The 24,376-nt window shown below is 36.8% G+C and overlaps 1 protein-coding gene and 1 long non-coding RNA gene across 20 annotated transcripts in view; one reads left to right on the top strand and one right to left on the bottom strand.

Moving 5' to 3' along the window:
• MEF2C (myocyte enhancer factor 2C) overlaps positions 1-24,376 on the bottom strand; it is a 183,620-nt gene that overhangs the window by 154,148 nt on the left and 5,096 nt on the right. For 4 of the 19 annotated variants that reach the window (XM_025387118.1, XM_025387113.1, XM_025387105.1 and 1 more), the window contains exon 1: positions 7,687-7,973. The gene's annotated coding sequence lies outside the window, so the exon portion shown is untranslated. Of the gene's footprint in view, positions 1-7,686; positions 8,206-12,243; positions 12,341-13,779; positions 14,105-24,376 lie in introns of those variants that run through there. The other 15 variants (XM_025387114.1, XM_025387106.1, XM_025387110.1 and 12 more) reach the window with 6 other exon arrangements.
• The window catches only part of LOC112625787, a 53,814-nt gene continuing 43,474 nt past the window's right edge, over positions 14,037-24,376 (top strand). The window contains exon 1 of the long non-coding RNA XR_003119779.1: positions 14,037-14,202. This is a non-coding gene — a long non-coding RNA (uncharacterized LOC112625787). The remainder of the gene's footprint in view (positions 14,203-24,376) is intronic.

Raw genomic sequence — 24,376 nt, forward strand, 5'->3', positions numbered from 1 at the left:
CGCTCACATTTTCTCCCTCTGTACTCTGTATTTTGACCCCTAATAATCATTTAAAGTGTGGGTGTTTATCAATAAAAATTATTGCAGCACCACACATTGTGGTGGAACGTTGCTATTTCCCGAGATAAGTACAAAAAACCTCAATGCTAATTTGCATCACAAAATGATCTAACATATCTGGAATATAATGCACAGGCTTCATTGAAAAGAAACCATTACATTTTTCTTTGTGAAACAAAAAGTACAGATATCTGATTGGGTCTGGGTGTGCTGGAGGTAGGGGGTGGGGAAGAGGTCTCATTTTCTATCTCACACCTATTGTTTTATGCATTCTAAACTGCTATATGGGAATAAAAAGGAAACATACTGAATCCACTTTGCAGTTAATGTCTTAGTAATTTAAGAGGCTGAATTTTCAAGTTAAAGAGGGGAAACATTATGCTTTTCCTTTCCCAAAGCTATTTCCCCTATTTCCCAGGAAGAAGGCCCTCTGTTCCTTACCCTATGCAGGGGGAAAAAAAGGACATTACTTAGGGCTGAAATCACTCCGAGACAGAAGAAGGGAAGTTTATGATGTGGCACTGTGCACAGTATCTGGTCTACAGCCAGTAAGTTTTCATTTTGTAGCTCTGCTTCCAGTACCTGCCCTGCATATTCAGGAATAAAAATATACCAGAGCTCTACCTGAAAAACTGTGGATGTTACAAAGAATTAAAAGAGTTTATTTTTCTTTCTTTATCCTGAGTGTAATTACTGTTTTTAAAGAAGAAAGAGCTGAAACTATAGTAACTGGAAGTTTTTTTTTTTTTTCTTTCCTTTTTAAACTCCTCAAACTACCTTCCAACAAAGCCATTTAAGTTAAATGGTACATTTACAGACTCACCTACATGAAGGATATAACTTAAAACATCTGCTCAGACACATACGTTCTGTTCAGATATAAAAAATGTGGCAAAATTTTTTTAAAATATAGGACCACTATATTCTTAAAATGTGTGTTCTTCTCTGTGTGTGTGTTCATTCATTCAAGAGATCTTTGACTGCAATTAGGTAGTCGGTCCTATAAAGGCTTCCTTGTGTGACCATAATTTCTAAAAGTAAAATGCTCCAGTGAATATTTCTGCTAAATAATCACATCTTCAAAATTACTTTAAAGAAATTCCAATCCCTCATGTTACATTAAGCAATAATGCCAGTTTTCCATAATATGCCTTGGTTGTAAGCACCTTATTCAGGGTCAACAATTAATTAGAAGACAAAAAGTATAAATCGCGTGTTTATTAAGTAGCAGGCAAATTTCTTTGTCTGTCTCAACGTATTTACGTTAATGAATTTATTTGCTTATTTTGAAAATAAGCATATTTAAGCCAAAGCTGCCTGTCTTCGGGGTTTGGGGAAGGATGCACATTCTCTTGCTATCCTTCTAACTTGCTGAAAGAATCACAGGTGTGAGAAAAAGACGGGGATAGTTCTTGGTTGTTTTTTTAAAAAAACACTTCACATTCTATCGAAGGACCACATCCACTTCTTTTTAAATACAATATGCTAGGAATCCATAGTATCTGAGAGCAATTTATATGAATTCTTCATGTGCATCTTATCTATGACAACAAGATAGAAGAGGAAAACCAGACCACCACGCTCATGATGCTATTTGCAAAAAGCAGGTTCTCAAAAGGGACTAATTTGAAGATCAGATAGTTCCTCCAGCCTCTAAAAACAAGTTTTGAGTGTTTAATTCAAATCACTGCTTGAGGACTTGCACTGTCATTCTACATGAATCCCAACACTTGCAGGAGGAACAACATTGCTCCATTCATTTCAAATTTACAGCATTAAGAATTAATAAAGTCTCTATAATATCTGCATTATTTAAGAGTAATGATTCCTGAAGAAATCTGCCTGTAATAGGCTTACTGTTTTTATTGCTTGTAATGTTATCAATTTCCTTTTCAATGCCCTCGAAAGATTCTCTTCATGTGCTTTGAACTTTGTTTACATTGGCTGTATTTTAAAAATACATACCAAGATTTAACTTGCACAATAAAATGACAATGTACAGCAAATGAACTATGGTGATGACAAATAAATGTTACTCATATCACCCGAAAGTAAACCATGAATTTATATAACATGTATCACATAATTTCCATATTTAATAAGAATATGATTTTTTGCAGTAAACATTAAAATAGTATCAAGGAGATGCGAGATAATAGTATATTGAATAGCCTTTTCTATAATCTTAGTTTTACAATGGTATTCTTTGTCATAGAACATTCTTTAATTATTTTTCTTACACGGACAAAAATAACATAAGAACATCAATGCTATCTTCATATTCTTAAAAGAGAGGGGCAAGGAATGAATGCTTCCAGCACCCTTTATTTTGTTAGGCCTCAATATTGTCTGTAAAGTAACATGGTTACTACAAAATTCTTGATTTGAGCAACAACAAAATTATTACAGTGTACTTTACAGTTATTTCATGCATGAATGTTAAAACATACTGAAATTATAAAACTTTCATATACCTTTTTTCAATATTCAGTGTAAGATAGGTTGTCAATAAGAGCTGCTTTAAAAAAAATTGACAATTTTCTTTGCTCACTAACTATAGGAGATCATTGCAAATTATTTTCTTTCTCATGCTGCTATTCACTTACATACTGCATATTTGCTTCAATTCTCCAAGGGAAGAAATGTGGCTCTTGTGGGAAAGGTCCACCCCTTTCTACATGTTTGCTTCCTTGAACGAAAGGAACACACCCCCTTACATTCTTTGAAATGTGTCCAACAATTGTAATAGCACTGTATTATTGACTAAATTAGAAAATCTTAAGTGATAGTCAAATATTGTTAATACGCTGTGTATTTTGAGTCAGGAGACCTAAATGACACACACACAGATAACAGAAATGAAGTTCAATCAAGTATCTACACTTGGATGCTTAGAATGTTTGTGTTAGTAGAAGAAACTCATGAATGTTTTTGTGTACATGTATGTTGTATGACACCTCAGGAAGAGGCCCATGAATGTTACAAGTTTTTGACTGCCTCCTTTCAATTTAAGACCTATTAGAGGAATTACCCCTTTCTTTCATAATTATAGTAGAGAAAAAATATTTAGAAACTTAGCAAGTAGAATCAGAGAGCTGTTTGAAATCACAAATGTGCAAAAATATCACAGGTCTGCGCTTATCATCCTAATGGCAGAAAACTCACACCAAAGTTGGTACCCACTAACTTCTACCTCATTAAGGCAAGCTGCTGGTCATTGGATATTACGTTCTATCAGGACTTTCCATTATGTAGAATAATGTATTTCCTTCCAAGGCAAGTTTTTCTTTTGTTGTTATTTTCTAATAAAGTAATATACTCCACATTTATAGAAAATTTTGCATTTATCTTTGATTTTATCTTTTCTAAATATTCTTTTTCTTTATTCCACTTTTACAAAGAAATTTGCAAGTGTAAAGATACAGCAGGCAAAAAAAATTATATCTCTTTTAAGATATTTTAGTGTTTAAATGAAATGGATAGTCCTTGTGCAATTTATCAGGCATTTCAGAATGAACTCGACTATATAATTAATTCCCAGGCCTACAAAATGGAAGCTTTGTTATTTGCCTGTGTTTCTCACTTGAAATAAGAGTGAATATATAACTGGAACTCAAGGTAATAAACTTATTAAAACTTAGTAAGATATTGTTATGGTCAAAGAAAACCCGCAAGTACGTGCCACAAATCCACTCAGAAGAAACATCTCATTCACTAAAATTTTCTATCTTATTATAATAGTGCACAGAAAATTAAACACATAAATATTAATTTTATGTATCACAGATGATGTAGGCAATGAAAATGCAATGTTTACATTTATGGGTGACTCATTAGTGTTTTATTGTGTGAAACACTAGGAGGCATCAGTTGGGTGAAAAAGGACTTCAATTTTAGAAGAAGCAAGAAATTACTGTAAAGTTGAGTGTGTAAGAAGTTAAGATTTTTTAAATGTTATTATGTAAACCAAAACTTTATTCTCTGAAATAAACCCTCAAAACATCATATTCTGTTGTAAAGAATGACCTTTATATAACATTCATGAAATATATATATATATATATAATTTGACCAATGAACTTTTATGAAGATATATTTCAGATGTATGGATTCATAACTGTGTAATTACACATTTTTATGTAGAATATATTTGGCAACAGAATAGCATAATGGATATTGACTATTATGAATTTTCTGCTGAATTACTCAATAACATGAGTGTATGTTTTATTTCTGGCAAATTCTGTTTTGTGCTATTTATAATGCCTCTGAAAATGTGTAATGCATTTAAGTCTTACAATACCTGCTTCGTGTAAGCAGACAATTTGATGTTTGTTCATAAAGAAATGATGGAACTTAAAATTTACACAATGAGGACATAGATAAAAAAGGACATGTTTTCTCTTACTTCACTACTGAAAGCCTGTCATTTGAAAACTGAATTTTCCATTGTTTGAATGGTTCATAATGATGAAGCAACAGGGTCAAAGTATACTTATCTAGCAATCATTTGAAATTGAGTGTCTTGCCATTCCTCAACAATCAGCTTTTATCTTTGACCTATCAAAATAACATGTGAACTATGTAATCTGCCTTTTGTAAGGTGCATAGACTCTGTTGTTGTTCCTGGTTTTGTGAATCACCTCTGTAATCTGGTTTGATTTCCTAAAGGTGACAGATCTCGGTGAACAGTCAAGCTTTACTGAGTGTAAGATAGTCCACGCGCCTATGAGATTAAGGTACAGTGCTAAGGACGGGGATCTTAATTACCTATCTTTCCACATGCAGCATACTGATGAAACATCAGTGATTAAATCACTTCATCGTGTCCAGGCAATCACCACATTAGGATAGAATGAATATGTGTATTTTGATAAGTTTTAGATATTAATTTGTGTGGCATTTTCTCAGAGGATGAGCTTTTGAAAAAGAAGTGTAACTTTATTAATAATCTCTTTACAGTCCATCTTGTGACCATGAATTGCATATTAAAATTCTTCTACGTTGCTTCGAATCATGTCCCCAAAGCCAGAATTCTCTGTTTAATAATTATGTCTTTGTTGTTATGTAGCACAAGTATTGCTGCACAGCTATTTCCCCATTTTTGTCACTTTCTGAGATTTCATAGACTCAAATTATACCACACTTTAGAGTTGAGAAATAAAACCACAAAATATACTTCAATAAACAGAAGAAAGTTTTAAAAGATAATGTTAAGATATGCTAAGGAGTTATTCAGTGCTGTTCTTTATAAAAGAAGTTTAAATACAATAAATTATTTATTAGAAAGATACATTTGCAGTGTTATGCAATTTATTGATTCCGTTAAGTTAGGGCCAAGGAAAAAATTTCAGGTATTATTTCCCCCAAATTTTGCAAAATGAACATGTTTACAAAGAAGAAAAGATGCAAGTTGCCTCTTGTTATCTAAGTTTCATGGAGTTATCTAGTATTAAAGTGCTTCTATCTTGAAAAGTTAATATCGGTGATTGCACACTTTTAAAATATGAATAGCTCAGAAAAGGTGGAAAACTGTTTTTATTATAAATTGCTCATTCGTTATTGAAATAAAAAACAAATTAACATTTAATAAAACTGACACTTTAATATTATCTTTCAATATATTCCACATGCACAGCAATCAGGATGTAAATGGTATAATTAATGAGTGAAGTAAAATGCTGCCTTTCCTAAGCCTGAAAAAAAGTCAAACATTCCAATGTTGTGTGAATTATATTAATAAAAATAGTAGATTTTTATAAAATTTAGTAAAACTTGAAGTACAGATAACAGCCACCTACTGCCTGTTTGACGGGAGAATCAAATTTTAAGCAAATGTTATGTTTAAAGACTGTTTTAATGAAAACTTTTAGAATTGAGTTAGTAGCCGAATACACAGCTAAATGTACTTTTCTATAGATTGAATGAGATATTTAAAATATTTCTTTCCTCTTGAAATTGGATGTTAGATAGGGACATCTCATTTTACCTATCAAGTTCTGAGCCTTGCTTTAGAACTACTTCTTTTAACTTAAATAATTTCATGCATACACTGGAAGACAATAATATGGCTTTTAACAGCATTATCTTTAATTGAAACTGATCAAGAAACAAAAATACTGCTTATACCATATTGGTACATACTGAATGTTTTTAAAGACTAGCCAAAACTGACATTATTTTTTTAAATTAAATAAGATGTTTTAGTTTCAAATTAGAGATTGTTGATCTATTTAAAGCTAAAATTGGTATGCAATACGAGGTTAAACGGGGTTCACAGGTGGTCACATTTCCATGTCCTACCAAGTCTCTAGGGACTGGAGTTATTATACTCCACATAAACATCTTTACTCTGCAACCACAATTCCATTGCAAGGTGCCAGTGAAAGTAGGCTGGTCACTTTTTTTTTTTTGGACTGGTATAATGAGGTGGCTGGAGTTTCCTTTATAGCACTTAGAAATTATATGCAGTCCCCAAGCATTTCATAAGACAGTTACTATTAGAGTTAGTTTCAGATTCACAATAGTAAAACGCACTTTGTGTCAAAGCAATTCTCCACTGAGGACCGGTTAAGGAACTGGCAGAGAGCCCAATTCTACTTATTATACTGTCAGCATTTACATATAAAGTATTTTATACAAAAGACACGCATTCCTAAAATGTGACAAAAAAAGGCTTTCCCCAAAGAATGATAACTACTGGACTTAGAATAGTCAGAAGTGATTCAGATATAAAATTTCCTTTAAAAATCAATAGCCATGTTCAGGGAAGGAAGATAACATTAGCATTAAATGTAAATACTTCTATAACATTTAATAATACAATAAACGACGTGTCACATCTATATATACTTCCTTTGTGCCAAACTTTATCATTGAGTTTGGTAACTTTCATTCCAAGTCTAAAGAGAAAGCAATTTAAGTGACTTAATCTTGCTTGCTTTTAAACGGCTATATATTTGACTTGACCTGAACAGCAAACTATATGCTGAAATCGAACGTGAATTGTGAAATGTGTAGACTATCATGGCAGGGATATTACCTTTTGTCCACAACAATTAAGAATCCTTCTGTCAAGCCAGCACTTTGGTGAGGGAAGGAAATGCACAAAGGTATACTCTGACAGACAGCCATGCTTTAGCTCAAACTAATCCCAAGAATTAGTGGCTCAGAAGCATAACCCAGGGCAAATCAGTGTCTTTGGGGGACTCATGGGAGCATCTTTCCACAGTGAACTAACTGCTAAATCTTAAGGCATCTACTTCAAGGTCACAGAACATGCTGTGAAACATTAAAATCCACCAGGCTCCACACGCTCCACCATATCAAACATGCTAATGACGTGAACTAACTTCATGAAACTTTAAATACACTGGTGTGACAGGAACGAGTCAGGAGTGATTTCAATAGCTGATGGCAAACGGATACGACTATCTAAAAAGTTACTTTTAGCAACAAACAAGGAAATCATGGAATCTAACGAAAAGAATGCACAACGAACCTCAACTTCAGCCTTCAAAAAAGGCACAGGGATAGATAGACACAGTGCCGTGGAATATATTGATGCAGATTTTAGAGACAATACCCGGGTTTTCTATTTCCTCGAGAAATGTCAGGGGTACTTACATGAAGGAAGACCCGATCAGATTAGTCCTTGAGATATTTTCCTTTCTTAAGAGAGAGAGAGAGAGAGAGAAAAAAAAAAAATAACAACAATAATCTTTACTTCGTCCAGCGTTGAAGTGCTTCTCCACCTGATTCAAACATGCAGCCACGGCGACCCACACAGAACCTTCAAAGTCAATCCAATAGCAGCCCGAAGATGTCTGGGTGTACGCGTGTGCTCAAGTGTCTGTGACTGCGAGCAGAGCGAGCAGAGAGCTGGAGACGATGTGTGCGTGTGTGCGCGCGCGAGGGGAGCGCGCGCGAGGGGGGGGGCGCGGGGCCGCGCATTCGCGCGCGCCGAGGCCGCTCCGAAGAGGAGGAGGAGGAGGAAGAACGAGGAGGAAGAGGAGGAGGAGGAGGAGGAGGAGGAGGAGAAAGTGGCTCTCAGCGGCCGGTCGGATTAAAAGTAACCAGACTCGTCCAGAAAACTGCGTCCAGGAAGGAAGTGACAGAAGACGAATGGGAAAAGGAGAACAGCTCACAGCGTTTGAAACATCGCGTAAAAAAGACTGGGGGTGGTGGGGGCGGGGGGATGGAAGGATACTGGGAGGGGAGACGGGGGTGGCAGGGAAGACTGAGCACGAAGGGTTGGGGTTCTGAGCAGCACGTCCGATGAAGTGTCTTTTGCCTCTTTTTTTTCCCCCTTTATTTAATTTTGTCCTTGCCTTTGCTTCGCGCTGCCTTTTTCTCTCCGTCTCTCTCTCCCCCACAATCCCAAACCGTTGACTCTCCTCGCGAGCTGGAGAAATCATCAGTTTCACTCTTGCAAAAGGGGGGCGGGACTAGACCTCGGAGCGTTTTAATAAAACAAACATACAGCAGCTCCCTCCTCACCCCTCCAGTCTCAACTAGATTGATAAATTACTCCACTACACTACTTTAATTATGTATATGGTATGCAGAATAAATCACTGAACATCAGTACCTCAATCAAGCACTTTTAAATGATAATTGCATCTTGGTGAATCAATCTTTCCATTCCTGACATTTTGCTAATTTTAGTTTTACGGTGGGGTAATAGCACATGCCATACGCAAACCTAATGACAATTCTTTATTGCACGAAATGAAGACAACACGGCGAGCTGCGGCTCCCTGCTCCTCTCCCGGCGCCTCCGCGGAGGACGCTAGGAGAGAACCTAGTCTCCCGCTGCGGCGCGCTCGCTCTCCGGGGACGCTGCGAGCCAGCCAGCAGGAAAGTCCTTCTAAAGTCGGAATCTTTCCTCTGACCAATAGGAGCGCGACCCTAATAGTTGCTCTTGTGACTTTTCCCCCTTTTGGACACGCGTTAGCCACTTCTCTCTTCCACCGGTCGGTGCGCTCCTCCGTTACTCACGCGTAAAAGCCACGGTCCAGGATGTCTGCAGCACTCGATTCCAGCGTGCTTTTCCTGCACGCCCAGAAGTCGCGGTTTTCACCCTAAGAGGTTGGAGCGCTAGAAAGCGAGCCGAAAGGTTTCTCTAATGTTAGTAATGTACGAAATAATAAAATAATTACCAGTATTTGACATCTCGACTCCATCACGGAGCCATGAACTTTCTAATCAGTTTGGAAATATTTACCGAGGCAGCAGCTTCCTCGGAGTTCCCCCCCTCCCCCCACTCTGTCTTTTCCACACCTTACTGGACTTCATCCAGGTCATTAACATGTAAACCAAACCAACTTCCCAAATGCATTAGGCTACCCTAGCCGATAGCTGATGACTTCACTTATCCTGAAGAGTTTCAGCTGCACAGGAAGCAGAAATAGAGACTGATAAGGGAGGATACTTATGTTAAGGTTAAAGCATGATAAACACTTTTTCTTACATATATATATATATATAGGCTTTAATATTTAGGAAAGGCTACTAGAGATTGGGCACCTCCCGCCCTAACCAACTATTAATATATACCATGCCCAATAAAGCCAAAGATAAAATACATAAACTAGTATAGAATCATTAAAAGACAAGATTGCATGCCAGTAGAATTACAGATGACATAAAATGTTTAAACCAAATTAATTTTTAAAAAAATATTGTGAAAGCAAGAAGGGAAAATTCATAGAACATAGAATGTATGAGAGTAGACAATAGGAGTATATTGAAATATCTAGCTAACTGAAGATATTTCCTCACTTTAGAAAATTCATTTTAGCACTAAGTTTAACCCAATGACTAGTTGTATTTCCTGTTAAGTTCAGCAATATGCCTCCAGACGAGTGTTTTAATGTAAGAGGACAGTATGGTTCAAAAAGCCTCCTGCTTCAATGTAGGAGGTATTTGATGTGAGTAGCTTCTCTCAGAAGAGTGGGCTCAACATTTAGGCAGCAGTCCCAAGGCTTCACTTAAAAGGGGAAGATTTATTTTATAGGCAAGTACAACTAGATCTGAACAATCTTCAAGCTTCCAGCTCCTCATTGTGACTATCAGCACAACTAAGACCATTCCCTCCCTTTTATTATAGTAATGCATCACAAACTGTCACAAAGCAAAAACCATCTGAAATAGTAGTATTTCTTGCAGATTAGTATCTACAATGCATTTTGTTTGCCGGTTTTTCAAATGGTGAGTTTTCCATTACCATGAATTCATTTTAATAATATGGCAGAGAGCATCTATATCAGGTTTCCATTCAAAGTACAACTTCTCTGAAAATCCAAAAATTTAAAGGGCAAAGATATTTTGAATACTAAGATACGTCTATATATGGTGGTAAAAATAAAATTAATTTTCTTCAAGATTCACAAAGGTCCTGAAAAAGCAAAGCATTTGAAGGACCATCTAAGTTTATTGCCATAATGCCTAAAATTAATGCAGTGAATTACAACAGTCTATTTGACATGAGCAAACACATAGCCAAAACATGAATTTCAGCCCTGCTGTTTTTGATGAATTATAGAGAGTATTTCTGTTTACCACAGTACACTTCAGTTTTAGATTTTCTTTCAAAAAGAAATTATTTTATTTTACCTTTTCATATTTTAATTATTTAATAATAAACATTATAACAAACCTATAATTATCAATGATACTGCAAGCATTCAAAAGTAAGTATAACCCCACACTGGATAATTTGAAAATAATTTGGATCTGGAATGTATCACAGTTGGCCTTTTAAAATATAGGATTTTCCCCTCAGCAGATTTAGCTTCTTAATTATGTGTGACCTAAGTTAATATTACCATTAGTTTTCTTCCCATGAGCCTTTAGAGTTGAAGCAGAAGAGAAGAGATATGAAGACATATACAATAGAAAATCGCCTGAGATTTAAAATTATTCATGAGTAATCCACGAAGTAGTTAATCCAGAATGTGCTTTGTATTCTTTAAATACTTCTGGACTTTTGGTTTCTGTTTTTGTTTTTGTTTTTTCTTTAACTAAAATCAACCTGATCCTTGCCATCTAATGATACTTGGTCAGGATCAGACTATTTTCTCATGTAGGGAGGAGCCTGTACTAGGTGTCAGGAGACCTGGATTCTCTATCTAGTTCAAAATTTGTGCCTTACTAAGGGATTTGTCCTTTCTAGGCTTCAGTTCGCTTATGTGTTAAATGAGTTCTGCAACCTATTCCAGTTCTATGATTGGAAAACAGAAAATATTTCTACCCTTTAAACCAATTGGAAGGTAGGGTCTATCCAGTTAAATAATAGGTGACAATTCCTTTAACAGAAAATTATGTCTGGGATTGATGTACCAGCTTTTTTTTTTTTTCTAATCACCAAACATTTCCTACATTAAATAGTAAATGCTTTATTGTGAATGTAAATATAGAGTCACTTGTTTTTCCCTCAAAATAATTATATTTAGCAATATATTTAATTAAAGTGTCATAGAAGTTACAGAGAGCATGCTCCTCGGGATTTTAACTACAGGGAAAGCTAATATTGCAATTTCTGTTCAGAGCTGCATACCATCTTACTCCATCCTCCTCTCTTCACTACTTCCCTACATTAAAGCAGCGGTCCACTAAAGCCCTGTGCACTGGGTCTGCCTGCTTTTAAGCCTGGCCCACGCTGGGTGTAGCTCTTGAAGTGAGCTTTAAAAATTATTTTAAAGTGAACTGGGGCGGTTGCCACAGCAACCCACCCTGAGATGAAGAAAGGCTATAGATTAATCTACCCCTTAAGATTATTCAACTGTATAATATTTGTTCCTCAGTCAGAATACTTTTAACACAAACATGGTAAGTGAACATCGTAGTTTAGAAAGATCTAAAAAGCAGTGAGACACAAATTCCAATAACATTACATATTTTAATCTTTGTCTAATTATAGTATTGATGATACACAGGACTTCCCATGAAATAGATTAATTGTTTAAGATACAGTACTTGCAAAAGTAGGCCCTGAAAGGTGACATGATCTTTAAGCAAAATGATATGTCATTGCTTATAATATAAAGTGTATTGTGGTCATTTAACTCTTTATTATTGTTACACACGTCTATTCTGTAAATACCTAAGGCCAAGGACTTTGGCAGTTCTACCTTTATGGTAACTCTGTGGTAAATGATAAAAACAAATGTGAGCACTCACCACATACACTTCTTTACTGCCACAGTCATTTGCCTTCCGTTCTTTACTTCATCTCTTCATAGAAGTTACTTCACAGTTTGCAACTCTTCTTTGGCACCTTCAAATGTGGAAGTGCAAAAAAGTATATAGTATTTTGTTAATGCTGATATGAAAGTACTTTCAAATAGATTTATTTCTAAAACTTCTAACCTGAAGTAACAATACTTCGATTTTAAACCAAAGTGTTTTGAATATAAGATTATTGAAATTGTCATTTATTGTGATAACAATCTTCAATATAAAGAGTGCCAAATATCTAAATTTCAAAAATTCACTAGGTGCAGCATTAACCCAAGCAGCATATACAGCATGTGGACTGTCTGTGATTGAGCATTTGCAATATACAAAGGATTTGTTATTTCAAGACAGGGTTTACACATATCTAAGGAGTCTATATTTACCTGTATTTCTGTACCTTCAGTTTTATATCTGATAGAGAATTACAGAAGAATGTCAAATCCATTATATCCGAAGCTAACACAATTTGTCAAATTGGGAAATGTTTGCAATGCAGTTGAGGTTGCTGAGAGGGCTTATTTTATGCATTGCCTAAAGGCCAATTTAAAATACTTTGGAATTAGTGATGTGTATTCAGTATGGTTTATAAATTCTATTACCAATAATACCTTATTCTTCCAAGCAGTGTTTAACTGTACTGAGCACAGACAAATGCTCCTGTGTTCTGATTTCTGTTTTAGCCTAGCTTTCCATGACTTTGTGCACACAAATGAACGTTTCCTTGGCTTCAGACTGAGGCTAGTCCCAGAAAGAAAACCAGCCTTGAGACACTTCAGACCAGGATGGTCAATATCTATTTTCCCATTTGTAATAGCAAGAGGACTTTGCATAGTGAAGAATCATTTATAAAGCCTCTATATTTGGGTTGACATCTCTGAGGTTTATTTTTAAGTTGCTTCAGAGTCAAAGAGAAATGAAGAATTTTGGCCAGTTTTATTTTATGGGTGTTAGTTGAGTTTAGTTTTTTAGGCTCAGGCCCACAGTGAGTGAGTCCAGACTTGGTCTTGTAGTCACTACCAAGTGATTTGGTGAATTCTCTTTCTTCCAGTTGCGCTTCATTTTACAGTCTAAAGTGAGAATCATAATACACATCTCCCAGGGCCTATTCACCTTACAGAAATGCAATCTTCATGAAATAACATGAAGGTATGGTAAGGATTTTTAAAAACGACACTACAAATTATGATACATTTCTTCCTTTTCCTGTAATCAGTATGTCCAAATAAGGCTTGGTCAGTAATTTGCTTGCAAGTGTGTGGCTGATTCAAAAATACCCACATGCATGACTAAATTTAATGCGACTTTACCTTTACTTACAAAATTGTTCAATGTTGTTCATCGGAACATTGATTCTATCCCATTTCTTGAAATATCACAGAAACCTTCAATTCAAGGAATGGATTTTCACACTTCCCCTTTTAACTGTTTCTTCTAGATACCTTACTATGTGTGTGCTTTTTCATTTTAAAAAATGTTTACCCGGGGTCGGGGTAGAAGTGGGGGTTAAAAATCTCGTCCTGCGTTTTGGTGCCCACTTCTTTGTTTGGAAAGCAGAGCGCTGGGACTCAATCCGGGCGGCCCTCAAAGACCCAGACGAGGGACGCCTCTGGTTTCAGCAACTCACTCCGCTGAGTTATTGATTGCAGGCAGCAACAATCCCTCCGGTTGATTTGTGTGAAAAGTGAATCCGCGCTGGCTGGGCGTTCAGCAGAGGCGCAACAGCCGCAACGCCATCCAATTATTGCCGATCCTCCCCTCCAACACTGCTCTCATCACCTATATACTCTTTTCTCTGCCCGTCTCTGCTTCCCCCCACCCACTTTTCTCCCGGGCCGACGGAGCTGACGGGGCGGGGGTTCCTTCCTTGGAGTGTTTCTAGAGCTCGGAGGCTGCTAGTAGGGGGTGAGTGCGCCACGTGCGTGCGCCACGGGCGAGCAGGAGGCAGACTCTGGCTCTCCTGGGGACCTGCTGGACTTGGGTGCGATGAGTGGGCGGCCACGCTGGTTTGGCACGGGGAAGAAAGGGGGTGTGCCGACTTGACTTTAGTTGGGGGTTGGGGAAGTCACGGCTGGGGGAAAAGCGTCCGGTGGTTTGTTGGTAAAGAGGGTGCGTGGTGGGCTCTGGGGAATGGAGGAGGGCGCAACGGCTGTGGGTGGACTGTGGAAACGGGCGGTGGCAGTGCCGGGGTAGTTGTCCTACTGGTCTGGTTTTGGGATCCTGGGCTGGAGAAATGAGATCCCAAAGAGCTGGGGATGGGCTCAGAGCGACCCACGAAAATACAAGGGGCCAAGTAAAATGAACCCAGCCATTAACAGTGCACAAAGCGCTGGCACACGGTCCACGTCTGGTGACGCAGGCTGCCCGAAGCGCTCCAACCATTTTGCAAGCCTGGGAGAGCAAGAGGGGCTCTGCAGGTCTAGCCGCCGCCCCTGTCCGGCTCTGGCCAGTCGGAGTTTTTCACCTTACAGACCAATAGGAAAGAACACGGGTCCCAACTTGGACTTTATAGTCTGAGCTCTCAGCATCTAAGGAATTATTTTTCAAAAAAACAAAAGCCAACTCCTAGCTCTATAAAACTCGTGTGTGAGTTTTGGCTAGGAAAAAGCCACAAAGTAGAGCAAGAAGTAGGGTATTCAGGATAAAACACACACTTTAAAGACAAAACAGAAAACTTCCTTTCTCCTTGTACCCTCTTTATTTGTTAACACAGGGGAACGGTGCTGGGATGTCTTGCAAAAATGCTGTCACTAAATGCAGATATCTGTGCTGTTCTTTGATCTGTCTGGGGAGCTGTTCCAAGGGCATCAAGCATGGTGGAAAGATCGATGTTCCAAAGGCATTGTGGAATACTCAATTACACCAAAGGTGTAAAAACGTTTATGTTACCATGTTCTTGAAACATTTAGCGGCTACCAAGATGGTAGCTATTTAAGTTAATTAAAATAAGATAAAAATAAGAAATTCACTCCCTCAGTTCCACTAGCCATATTTCAAGTGCTCAGTAGCCACATGTGGCTCCCTCATTGGACAGCAACGTGTCAAACATTTCCATCACTTCATAAAGTTCTACTGGAGAATGCTGCTATAGAGTTCAAAATGAATGCTGGTTAAAAAAAAAAAGAATAGGAAGGAAGGAAGGAGAAAGAGAGAGAGAGAGAGAAAGAAAGAAAGAAAAAGAAAGAAAGAGAGAAAGAAAGAAAGAAAGGAAAGAAGGAAGGAAGGAAGAAAGGAAGGAAGAAAGAGAAAGAAAGAAATTAGATTATGACTGATACCAGCCACATTTTAGGACACACTTGGAGTTTCTTTTACCTGGCACTAGTGTGAGAAGCTTTAAAGTCAGAATTTCAGTATCTTCCTGCCAAAAGAGACCTTGGGGAACACTTCAGCCAAACACCTAATTTATTTTATAGGCAAGAGAAATCAGGCCCAGAGAAGTTAAGAGATGCCCCCAAAGTTATGTCATAAATTTGGAAAAAAGATAAGGTCCCCTAACAGGGTCCAGTATACTTTGTAACAGACCAGGACATCTTTCTAGGCGAATTCATCTTATAGAAAGGCAGCTTGACTGAAAATTTTAGGCAAGAGTACCCTTTTACAAGAAAAAATACTGCTAAGTATTCCTCCAGGAAGAAATTCCGTTTAACAAAGAGTAAGGAGGAGCATGGGGAATAATACTATCTCCCAAACTAAAAATGTATTATTGGTAGTGTCATAGATTTATATAATGCCTTTTCTAAGAGGCTAATTGGGATAACACTGTGGTAATTCTACTTTAAAAATTCTGAGGGAATGGGATTATCCTCTTAAAGAGCTAAAAAGCTTTCTTAAGGTCAGGGAGGAAAAGCATTACCTAAGGTGAAAATTGTTAGCAAAGCATAATCTTTCTCAAATTTGATAAAGATATCAGGTATACTGATTATGATATAACTGAGATGGAATTGGCTCAGGAATGTTAATAAGAAACAAAATTTTTTCTTTTTTCTTGGAGATGGAGTCCCGCTCTGTCACCAAGGCTGGAGTGCAGTGGCACGATCTCTGCTTACTGAAAGGTCCACCTCCTGGGTTCACGCCATTCTCCTGCCTCACCCCCCCGAGTAGCTGGGACTACAGGCGCCTGCCACCACACCCAGCTAAATTTTTCTTTTTTTTTTTTTTTTTTGTAGTTTTAGTAGAGACGGGGTTTCACCGTGTTAGCTAGGATGGTCTCGATCTCCTGACCTCGTGGTCTGCCTGCCTCGGCCTCCCAGAGTACTGGGATTACAGGCATGAGCCACTGCGCCCGGCCCAAACAAAACATTAGTACAAATTACACTATCTGAAACATATAAGGCAACAGAATACATCATAAAGATTTAGACAAAGCATAAGCTTTCTTGTTAGTTTTATTGTTTTGTTTTGTTCTGTCTTTTGGGTTTGTTTTGTTTTGTTTTTAATGCCATGTTTGTATTCTATATACCTTATTGTTAATTAGGAGTGAACTGTTGGTATTAATTCTGCTCTTTTATAGTAGCTACCCTTTAATTTAACCCTCAGTGAAGGATCCCCAAAGTGTCCAAATAAGAGTACTTATGAATATTAAATAATTTTAAATTAATAACAAATTCTTTTAAAAGTGTAGGTTTACATTTATATTTGGATTATTGTCTTTATTTCTCTTCTTAATCTGCCATTTGCATGTGGTTCAGCATTCTTCCCATTCTCCCTAAAATCCAGTATCCTACGAGAAAATGTTTCACTTCTTCAAGTGCCTGTAGACATGGTAGAAGGCCTCAACTTCTCCATGGCTGACGACTGAGAAGGCTGATCTGACTTGGAAGAGACTGTGTGGCCAAAAGCCAATTGGCTGTATCACATGGTAACTGTATGATTATGCATGTGGTTTAAACCGCCTGGTGCCTCAGTTTCCTCATTTGTAAAATGTGGAACAAAATGTGCTACCCTCAAACTTTGTTATAAAGATTAAATGAGCTATTCAGCATAAAGCACAGGGCTGGAAAAGTGATAAACTGCAGTAAAAATTAGCCACTCTTAATATAATGCAAAGAATTTCCACTTCTATACCATTAAGTTCCTTATTCACCCATAGTGGGGTTATCACAGCAGAAAGAAGTAGGTCATCCGAGAGGTGGGAATTGGTTCAGGATGAGATTTACCTTTGAAGAGGCAAAACTTTCTTATGTTTTAAAATACCATGACTTAAGTGTACAGGTTGCCTTATTTCCCTTTCACTGACATCGTGCCTCTAGGATTTTTTTTTTTTTTTTTCCTTAAGGGATGCTTTATTATACTTGTTGGCCACTTGGTTGCTGAAAAGGCACTGAAAACTCAGAGTCTATCCTCTTTTCACCCTGGTTGACCTTTGGAATGCTGTTGTCAGCCAAGATGACATTGATATCTTTAGTCTCCTGCTAGCTTGAATTCTTTAGGGCAGAGTCTGCTCAGATTGTCTCCTGATGTCATTCCAAATGTCTGATGGCCATCTATGGCAATTTGGTTGGGCAAAAGCCTGCTGGGTAGGGGTAGCCCACAGAATGCCGCATGGAGAGTTCTTTTCAAGAGGACCTAGAAGTAGTTCTGTTAGACATATGATCAACACTACAGCTCTGTTAGGGGACTGTACCATTTCTTGAAAAATAGAAGTATAATCATTTTGCATTTTTGGTTCTGATAAAGTCCCACCTGAGATGTTTATGATTCATACTGATTTTATGATTAAGTATTACAGAAAAAAAAACAAACTTAGAGAATGTCAGTAAAAATTTTATATCTGATATTCATGCTAACGTTAGTTATTAAATGAAGACCCCAAGTTAACACAAAGGAGTTTAGAAAAGAAGGAATAAAGGCTACTGCATGGCAAAATGTGCATTATTCTCTCTATCTTTCTAGGTATTTTTTCTTTTACTTTTTTTTTTCTTTCTTTTCTTTTTTCTTTTTTCTTTTTTTTTGAGATGGAGTCTTGCTCTGTTGCCCAGGCTCGAGTGCAGTGGCGTGATCTTGGCTCTCTGCAATCTCTGCCTCTCGTAGAGATGGGGTTTCGACATGTTGGCCAGGTTGGTCTTGAACTCCTGACCTGAGGTAATCTGCCCGCCTCGGCCTCCCAAAGTGCTGGGATTACAGGCTTGAGCCACTGTACCCGGCCATTTCTAGGTAATTTTTCAAATGACTATATTCTACTTCTCTGGAGCTTACAAAATTATTTCTAAAATATTTTATTTATAATCCTAAATTTTAAACCAAGCAATATAATAGAAAATGTTATGTTTTCAAGAAGGTAAGATCATGCATAGATCTATATGCTTTCAATACATAATTTTATAGATATTCTGGAACAAGGAGGCACATAATTATATCAATATTCTAATTTCTTAGGAAGAAAGAGAATTTCCACTGGGAGGAAGTTTCTGAATTATTTTGTAATATGGTGAGAATTAAAATAAAACTCAATAAAACTTTTAAATTTAAGTCAATGATTAAAACCAGTTTGTTTCACCAAAGTACTGATTGAGTCAAAGACTCAAACCAAAGGCCAGATTTCCTATGGACTATTACTTATTTATTTATTTATACTAAATTTGTAGTTAAATCTTTTTAATCAGTAATGTTCTTCGTCATAATACAATAATATCTGGAGGACATATACAAAAATAATACTATCTTATTAGAATGTGGGTTGAAATGAATGTCTGAAGTACCTAACATTTAATGGCCACATACTATTTGTCAGACACTGTATTAATTGCTTTATAAACTTTATTTCCTTTTATTCAAAGAGCAACCTTTTAGACATGTACTATTATTGTCCCCATTTTACAGATTTTACAAACTAAAGCTATGCATGCTGACATGACCTGCCCAGGGCCACATAGTTCGTAAGTGCCAAACAACGTAAAACCAATGTGTTTGTTTCCAATATTCTACTCTTAGCTATGAAGCTATACTGCTTCCTTGTATTCATAACATTTGTTCACTTATAGGGATAATATAATAGATATTTTTGTCCCACCAGAAAATATTTCAGAAATACGTATCTAAATGCATGTCATCCTCTTTAAGGTAGACACTTTAGAAGACTATTCATTTATTTCAGTAATGTTGTCTTTGCTCAAGTCTATTTAGAAATCTCCTCAGGGATTTGCTACACAGTCTTAAAACTGGCCTGATTGTTGGCAAATCTTAATCATTAAGGATGAATTTTTTGCCAAAAGTAAATCCAAGCCAAATGTAGTAAACAGGATGAAAACTAAGATTTGATTACAAAGCTTTAGATGATTTGATATTTGTCTCATAAATTGACACTAATTGAAGATATAAAAGAGGAATTTCAAAGGTATTTTTGATATGATTGTATAGCCTTTAAGGAGACAGTTTTGACAAGTAACACTCGTAAAAGGTCTGGTAATTCTTTAAAAAGTCATTTTCACTAAATTAGTAGTCATAGATCATGTATAAACAGCATGGGAAATGTTCTTTTCAAAGAGTATAAAATGGGCAGCGAAGGGTAACTCAGAAACTCTGGACCAGAATCCACGTTTAGACACTAAATAACTGTTTTGACCTTAATTTTCTAAATGTCCTTTTTGTAAAATGGGGAAGGTGGCAGGAACTACCCATGATAATGATTTTGCTGAGAGAAGCTCATGAAATTGTACTTCTGTGGCCACTTAGTGCTTCGCATACAGCAAATTCTCAACAAATGTTAGCTATTGTATACCATTTCACTTTCAAGAACTATCCCATATTCCTGGAGAACATCTCAATGTTGCAGTTATCTAATGATATTTTAAAAGATGTTTTCTTTTCTGTCAGTTTCATGCTTCCAAACAGTTATTTTACGTAAAGTATTTAATATGTAGAGTAAATATAAACATATTTATGGTTGTATGTTTATTCAGTTAATATGTATTATACCAAGAAGTCTTACATGTTGTACTGCTAACTATATTATCCTAGTCAGTGTTCTGTATAATATTGTCTTTAGATACACTTTTCTGGGGGTATTCTTAATGGATTTCATCTGACTTATGAAAGTAATGACACACACATTTGCCCAGAATAAGTCTCCAAGATTTTATTTTTTAGTTACCTCAGACATCTTCTGAATTGTTTATTCATTATATAATCTTAAATTTAAGGGAACTGTGCATAAATATGTTGAATTAGTGGCTTCCTATTAGATCCCAGTGAACTCCTCTTAAATCGGTGCTCTTATCTGTGTAGCATATGCGCAGTTGTGATGTTGTGAAAGTTTGTCTTTACATCACTCTTTTCCCTATACTCACGTTCAGCAGGCTCTGCTTTCATTTTGGCATGCTCCACTCACCCAGCAGCAATTTTTACAATCAGTAATAGCTGTTTCACGAGTGGCTTCTTTCTCCTTTGGGCCTTCCACTGATGCGACCTACAAGGTCCTTTCATCCCTCAGCCGCCCCTTTATGTCCCCGGAATTCTTTCCAACTATGTTCTATCAGAGGAGCCGGCCACTTCAGCCGCCTAATCCATGACACGGTATCAATGTGCAACCACTTTAAATGAACCTCTCTTCAAAAGTTTTCTGAAGAGAATTCATAATCTGAAGGAGTATCCATGCTTCCATAGATACCCTGCTGTGTTGGTCAGAAAGTGTTTTAGGGAGCACTTTCAGTGTGTCTCAGGTCCCTCCTGCCAGCAGCCACTTCATTTGTCCACACAGATCTAAGCTTTGGATGCAAGTAAATGGGAAACCTGAGTCTTACTTGAAGAAGCAGTTTTGTTTCAGAAAATGTTGAGATTGAAAGATGAACTCTCTATCAGCAAAAGATTAAGATACTCCTTGAAAATTTATACACTTAAAAAAATTGTACATTGTATTGCCTGTTCCTCTGGTCTCTTTTTCTATTACCTGTTTGCAATATGAGGCATACAGCCACTGTATGTCCCTTGTGCCATAGTGACTATGTTGTCAATCAGACTTACCCTGTGTGCTCTCCCTTCTGCCCCACCAAAGTCACCAGAGGTATAATTAGTTATTGTTTATCCAGAAATGTCTTGAACAGGGTTTAAGAACTCTTTAAAGAGAATATGTGCCACTTGTTGGATGAAAGAGAATTTGAAAGGGTTGGGGAGAGGTTTAGGGTTAGAGGGCAGATTTCATTCTGCCTTCTATCTCTTCTATTAAATCACAGATAAAGCATCTTCCTATGTGCAAAGACAGGGTACATAAACAAATATTTCCCAACTTAGTGTAGTCTTAAATCTGTAAATAAAGAGTATCTATATCAAATGGAATGCATTTTATATTGAAAATCATCACTCAAGATTCGGAATGAAGAAATAAGATTCTAAGTAAAAGATTTTGCACACTACTAAAGTAAGAAACATTCTACAACATTCTTATTCCTTTTGACCCCTTTAGCAAAGGCTAAATAGCTAGTCAACAGATTTCCTCCCAACTATTCCATTTACTTCCTTTCTTCCTTCCAGCTGGCTTTCTTTTCTTTTCTTCTTTTCTTTTCTCTCTCTCTCTCTTTCTTTCTTTCTTTCTTTCTCCTGTCTTTCTCTCTCTCTTTCTTTCTTTCTTTCTTTCTTTCTTTCTTTCTTTCTTTCTTTCTCCTTCCTTCCTTCCTTCCTTCCTTTCTTTGTCTTTACTGCTTCCTCTCTTCATTTTCAGTTGTAAATTCTTTATTATCAGTTGTGAACTCAGTAAAGCTACACACACACACACACACACAACTGGTTAACAGGATTTTTCCTTTGTGTTGGAAAATTACATTTTCTGTTTCAGAACCATAGGGTATTATTATTTTTTGATGTATCAGAATCACTTCAAAATAAAACACCATCACTAAAGGAGCTTATTTCTAAACAATTGACGATGCATGTTATAGATAATATGGTCACAGAATAACTTCTATGATTTTTTTTTGTTATTAATCACTGCAATTACTCTTTGATTGCAATGATGATTAACTTACAATGAATAAGGTCTGTGCTTGTGTTGGTTATATAGTACTTATGAAGGATTTATGTTCATGCATCCACACAGTCTCATCTCATCCTTACATAGCTGTGAGATTCTAGTCTGTGTAGCCTATGGCCACAAAATAAACTCACCCACAGGAGAATAAAGCCTGTGGTTTCTCTCACATTATCACTGGGCTATAACCTCTTAAACTCCACAGGTCAGTGATGATTAATTGAGCATTCTAAAACTTGGTGAATGTGTATGCTCTACGCTCTCATACTCCCCATAATAAGCACTATCTGTATTGTTTTAATGACTATCCTGAAGAGTTCACTCAAGCCGTTTTATCACATTTCAAGCTGTATTATTTAGCATCTTAAACTTAAAGAAAACTTGAGAATGATTTTTTTCTGGCTTTTCACTGGTATTCGGTGACACTTATTTTCCAGTCTACATAAGATAATTAAAATAAATGAACTACTCAACACAGTAGTGTTTAATTATAGCAAACAATACATTTTAAAAGGTAAAGTCTATAGTTGTGTGCATATGCTCCCTTTCAGCTTTTGGGACTTGGAATCACTAAGTGTTAGTTTTCTTGTTACTGTAGAGTAGGAGACCTGATCCTCCTCACAAAACAGGGCTCCTTGTGAGGATGTTAACAGCCTAGCTCAAAGAACAGTTCATGAAAGTGCCTCAGAGTCACCTAGGTGCCTGCTAAAATACAGATTCATGGACCCCACCCCAGGCCCACTTAGCTGCAATCTCAGGAATCTGCATTGTAACAGGCTCCTCAGGTGCTTCTTGCATAGCAATTTTTTGCATGCCACTCTCTTAAGGTGAGGGGAAGCATAAGACCCACAGGTCTCTCTAATGCCATAACTTTTTGTTCTCTCCATTTGTTATTAACTCCTGTTCTCTTCACTAATGTTAACAAATATTGGGGAACTTTTAAAGTCATGAGAACCTTTCAAGATAGTAAGATAAATATTGATTCAAAATTGTAAACAAGAAAAAAAGACATGTCACAAATATTCTGCCTGTTGAAATTAGAAAACCAGTTAAGCAATATGGAAACCTAATTATCTCAAATTTCTGTACAATTCTTCATCTTTACTTAATTGAGGGATAGCCATTATCTTCTCTTGGTTGGAATCTGTTCACTGGGTCCTGATACCTCTGCAAAACCTGTAAAATGGGCTTCAAATCCAGGGACCTCTACCACTGGTGATAAGTAACTCCCAAACATTTTCATCCTTCAGTGACTGCCAGCTGCTGTGAGCCCAGACTCCATGAAACTGGGACTGGCACTGGTCATAGTCACTTGAGGAATGTGGCTTCTCTGTTAAGAGATTCTCAATCAATGCATATGTTCCTTATGACCTCAGTAATCATCTCCATCTGCCAAGCAGTCATAAAGGGCCTGTGCAACTTTGCCATCGTTGTCAACAGAGTGATCCATGTCTTAGGTCTTTAACCTCTTTTATATTAAGATTTTTTAAAAAAATACATTAATCGTGTTTTAGTTCTGTCCTTGTGAATATAAAAAAGCAATAATAAATGATTATTACTATTGCAAAAGTATTGCTTTAGTTTACAAGTTTTCCTTAAAAATATTGAACTCCCCAACTGTATTTATCCATTCTTTCAATCCATTTATTCACCATACATAACCTAAATACCTGTAGGTAGCAGACATACTGTACTAGGATTCAAATATTTTTAATACTGTTTCTTGTTCCAACATTTTCCTGACCTAAACAAATACATTATCATGCTGGCTTATAGTAGTGTGTGTGGAGAATATCTTTCTAAGTTTAAAAATTGTCCCCTCGTTGTATAAAATTAAAAATATTAAATGACCATTCAGTACTTTTTGTCAATTTAGCATTATAGTGCATACTGCAAAATTTAAAGCTTTATGTCATAATATAATTTTGAGAATGAGACTTTTTGTATTATGTTACTAGGGTCCCCAAGTGGAAAAAATATGGCCTGCTGCTCTGGAGTGTATTGCAAAGTGATTTTGTTTTGCCCCCTGACTTCACAGGCTAGATACCGTGTCAGTTTTAATTACTTGGAATGCCTACTTGGCGGGCTACTTATAGCAATAGGGACAGGGTGGGGCATGTC

Source organism: Theropithecus gelada, chromosome 6 (genome assembly GCF_003255815.1).
Source record: "Theropithecus gelada isolate Dixy chromosome 6, Tgel_1.0, whole genome shotgun sequence".
NCBI lineage: Eukaryota > Metazoa > Chordata > Mammalia > Primates > Cercopithecidae > Theropithecus > Theropithecus gelada.